Raw genomic sequence first — 5,359 nt, forward strand, 5'->3', positions numbered from 1 at the left:
ATGCAGAAGGATGAAGCCAAACCATTTTATTACACCATACACAAAAGTAGACTCAAAATGGATGAAAAGACCTAAATGTGAGACAGGAAACCATCAAAATCCTAGAGGAGAACACAGGCAGCAACCTCTGTGACCTCAGCTGCAGCAACTTCTTGCTAGACACGTCTCCAAAGGCAAGGGACACAAAGGCAAAAATGAATTACTGGGACTTTATCAAGATGAAAAGGGTTTTTTTGCACAGCAAAGGAAACAGTCGACAAAACCAAAAGTTGACCAACAGAATGGAGGTAGATATTTGCAAATGACATATCAGATAAAGGGCTAGTGTCCAAAATCTATAAAGAACTTATGAAACTCGACACCCAAAGAACAAATAATTCTATCAAAACATGGGCAGAAGACATGAACAGACATTTCTTCAAAGAAGACTTCCAAAAGGCTAACAGACATATGAAAAAATGCTCAACATCACTAGCCATCAGGGAAATACAAATCAAAACCACTATGAGATATTATGTTATGCCAGTTAGAATGGCAAAAATGAACAAATCAGGAAACACCAAGTGTGGGCAAGGATGCAGAGAAAGGGGAACCCTCCTACACTGTTGGTGGGAATGCAAGCTGGTACAGCCCCTCTGGAAAACAGCATGGAGGTTGCTCAAGACATTAAAAATAGAGCTACCCTATGATCCAGCAATTGCACTATGGGTATTTACCCCAAAGATACAGATGTAGAGGAAAGAAGGGGCACCTGCACCCCAATGTTCATAGCAGCAATGTCCACAATAGCAAAACTGTGGAAGGAGCTATGATGTCCTTCAACAGATGAATGCATAAAGAGGATGTGTTACTATTCAGCCATCAAAAAAATAAAATCTTGCAATTTGCAACACCATGGATGGAATTAGAGGGTATTATGCTCAGTGAAATAAGTCAATCAGAGAAAGACAATTATCATACGATCTCACCGATATGTGGAATTTAAGAAACAAAACAGGATCATAAGGGACAAGAGGAAAAAAAAAAACAAAACAAGATGAAACCAGAGAGGGAGACAAACAATAAGAGACTCTTAATCATAGGAAACAAGCTACTGGAGGGGAGGGAGGTGGGGGGATGGGGAAACTGGATGATGGACATTAAGGAGGGCACATGAAGTAAAGAACGCTGGGTATTATGCAAGACAGATGAATCACTGACCTCTAACTCTGAAACCAATAATACATTAAATGTTAATTAACTGAATTTAGGGGCACCTGGGTGGCTCAGTGGGTTAAAGCCTCTGCCTTCAGCTCAGGTCATGATCCCAGGGTCCTGGGATCCAGCCCCACATCGGGCTCTCTGCTCAGCAGGGAGCCTGCTTCCTCCTCTCTCTCTGCCTGCCTCTCCACGTACTTGTGATCGCTGCCTGTCAAATAAATAAATAAAATCTTTTTAAAAAATGTTAATTAATTGAATTTAAATTTTAAATGTTAAAAAAAAAAACCCTGGAGTTCTCACCAGGGCCTTTGGGGCCCACCATGGTGGGGTGTGCCCACTTCTCCAGCCTCCTCTCAGACCACCCCCCCCTTTGCTCACTCTCCTCCTGACACACTCGTTTTCTTTGCTGCTTCAAATATGACTTCAGAGCCTCACACTTACTGGTGCATCTGCAGGGAACACCTGGCATAGCTCATTCCCTCTCTGCACATGTCTGCTCTCTCCTTAGCCCCTCCCTGCCCATTTCACCTAAAGAACTCCAGCCCCACATTCCCTTCTGTTCCTTTATCCTGCTTTACTTCTCTTTGCCACACTAATCACTACCTGTATTATCATAAAGTTTGTCTCTCTAAGTAGAATGTGGGGTTCGTATTTTTGTTGTAGTTCACTGCTTTTCTCAGACTCAAAACAGTGCCTGGCACATGGTGGATGATCAGCAAATATTTATAAATGAATACACACATGAAGAAAAACAACTGCAAAAAAAGTGATCAAATAAACTTGTTTGTTGCTCAGGTGTTAAAAAAAATTATTATAGTTCTCAGTGTACAGATCTTTTACCTCCTAGATTAGATTTAAGATTTTGTTTTATTTTATTTTATTTATTTGAGAGAGAGAGAGAGTGAGAGAAAGCAAGAGAGGGGAGAGGTCAAAAGGAGACACAGACTCCCCGCTGAGCAGGGAGCCGGATTTGGGCCTCGATCCTGGCACTTCAGGATCATGACCTGAGCCCAAGGCAGTTGCTTAATGGACTGAGCCGCCTAAGCACCCTCCTTGATGAGATTTATTCTTAAGTACATTATTGTTTTTGATGCTCTTATGAATACGATTATTTTCCATAATTCTTTTTCATGTGTTTCTTTGTTAGAATATAGAAATGCAACAGTTTTCTGCATGTCGATTTTGTATCCTGCAACTCGATTGAATTTGTTCATTAGTACTAGCAGGTTTCTGGTGGAGTCTTTAGGATTTTCTGCATATGAGATCATATCATCTGCAAAGGAAGACAATTTTACTTCTTTATCAATTTGGATACTTATATTTAAAATAGAAAATGTCTTTGTTTTATTTAAATTCAATTAGCCAACATATAGTACATCATGTTTTTGGTGTAGTGTTCGGTGATTCATCAGTTGCATATAACACCCAGTACCCATCACATCACGTGACCTCCTTAATGCCCCTCACCCAGTTACCCATCCTCCCTGGCCCCCACCTTCCCTCCACCCACCCTCAGTTTTTTTCCCAGAGTCACGAGTCTCTCATGGATACTTTTATTTGCTTTTCTTGTCTGATTGCTCTAGCTAGGACTTCCAGTACTATGCTGAATAGGAGTGGTGAGAGTGAGCATCCTTGTTTTGTTTCTGATCTTAGAGGAAAAGCTTTCATACATTCATCGTTGAGTTTGATGTTGGCTGTGAGATTGTCATACATGGGCTTTATTGTGTTGACATATGTTCATTCTATATCCAATTTGTTGAGAATTTTTAACGTGAAAGGATGTCATATTTTGTCAAATGCTTTACTGCGTCTATTGAAATGATCATCAGCTTTTTATTTTTCATTCTATTCATGTGGTATATCGCAACTATTCACATGTGTATGTTGAACCATCTTTGCATCCAGGGGTAAATCCCACTTGATCATGGTGAATGATGAATGGTACTGCTTTTTAAACTTTTATTTGCAATTGTTTATTACTAGTATATAAATACAGCATTGATTTTTTTTTAATTGTTGTGTGTTGTCCTTGTATTGAATCACTTTGCTAAACTCACTGATTAGTTATAAATCACTTTATGGATTCTCTGGGATTTTCTATGCAGATAGATATCATGTTGTCTATAAATAGAAACTGTTTCATTTCTTTCTTTGAAATCTGTATCCTTTTAAATATTTATCTTGCCTACTGCTTTGGCAGGACTTCCAGTACCGACCCTATTTGTAGATAACATGATGAATTACACACCAGGAGCACATGGGATTTATCCTGGGAATGCAAAGCTGATTCAGTATTCAAAATCAATCAGCAAATTTCATCATATTACAAGAAGAAAAAAGCCCACATGATTATATCAATTTATGCAGAAAGGTATTTGACAAAATCCAACATCAGTTCCTCAAAAACAAAAACAAAAACAAAAACAAAAACCAACAACAAAAACCTCTCAGCAAATCAGGAATACAAGAAGCTTCCACAATCTGGTAAAGGGTACACACACACACACACACACACACACACACACACACACGAAACTGTATAGCTAACATCACGCATCACGCCTCATGGTGAAAGTCTAAGTCTTTCCCCTAAGATCAGAAACAAGATAAGAACGCCTACTTTCGCCACACTACTTGGAATCAATATATTGTTTTCTTTCAAGTGAAATGTAGCAACTTTATAACTGGTACTGCGGCATTGCTTTCCGGCTAGGTGCAAAAGACCTGAGAGAAGGTAAAGAAAAACATAACTGAAGATTTCCGTGCTTTGAATTTCAGAGCTTTCCCACCCCTCAAGCCTGAACTAGAGCACTTCTTTCGGAACTTTTTTTGTCAGTGTTAAAGCTCCCTTATGGGTTTTGGGCTGCATTGAGGACAGGGGGGCGCCTGGGTGGCTCAGTGAGTTAAGCTTCTGCCTTCCGCTCAGGTCATGGTCCCAGGGTCCTGGGATCGAGCCCTGCATCAGGCTCTCTGCTCAACTGGGAGTCTGCTTTTCCCTCTGCCTACTGCTTTCCCTTGCGTGGGTAGGTGTCCTCTCTGGCAAATAAATAAATAAGATCTTTTTTTAAAAACTGCACAAAAATGTGTAATTTGCCATCTTAAAGTATACAGTTCAGTAGTGTTAAATATTATTGTACAATAGTTCTCCAAAGCTTTTTCACTTTGCAGAACTGAAACTCTACCCATTAGACAACTCCCCGTTTCCCCCTCCTCCCACCCCTGACAAACCACCCTTCTATTTTCCGTTTCTATGAATTTGACTACTTGTCATGTAGTCATGTAAGTGAAATTATCCGGTATTTGTCATGTAAGTGGATTCATCCAGTATTTGTCTTTTTGTGACTGGCTTATTTCATGTCACACAATCTCTACCAGCTTTATTTATACTAAATAAATTATTTTTAAAAGGATTTCACTTATTTGTTTGACAGAGGGAGAGAGCACAAGGAGGCAGAGAGGCAGACGGAAGAGGGAGAAACAGACTCACTGCTGAGCAGGGAGCCTGACTCAGGGCTCGATCCCAGGATCCTGGGATCATGACCTGAGCTGAAGGCAGACACTTAACTAATTGAGCCCTCCAGGCGCCCCTGAGTAAATGATTATTTTAAGCCACCAAGTTTTGGGTGATTTGTTATGCAAAAATAGATGGCTGATAAGGGTCCATCTGATAAAGTTTGTTTCCTGAAAGGAAAAAACATTTTTATTTATCCATTGAAGGTATTGTACCTATAAAGGAATTAAGAAAATCAGCTTATTTTGCTGATAGTTTATAACACATTTATTTTTTATTGTTATTATGTTCAGTTAGCCAACATAAAGTATATCATTAGTTTTTGATGTAGGGTTCAATGATTTATTCATCAGTTGCTTATAACACCCAGTGCTCCTCACCACACGCTCCCTCCTTAAATACCCCTCCTCCTGTTACCCCCTCCCCCTCACCTCCTCCCTCCCATAACCCTCAGTTGGTTTCCTGGAGTCCAGAGTCTCTCATGACCTTTTCCCATTCAGTGTTCCCTCCCTTCCCCTGTGGTCCTCCATGCTATTCCTTATGTTCCACATATGAGTGAAACCTCATGATAATTATCTGTCCCTGCTTGACTTATTTCACTAGCATAATCCCCTCCAGTTCCAGGCATGTCGATGCAAACCGTAGGTG

This window comes from Mustela nigripes, chromosome X, assembly GCF_022355385.1.
Source record: "Mustela nigripes isolate SB6536 chromosome X, MUSNIG.SB6536, whole genome shotgun sequence".
NCBI lineage: Eukaryota > Metazoa > Chordata > Mammalia > Carnivora > Mustelidae > Mustela > Mustela nigripes.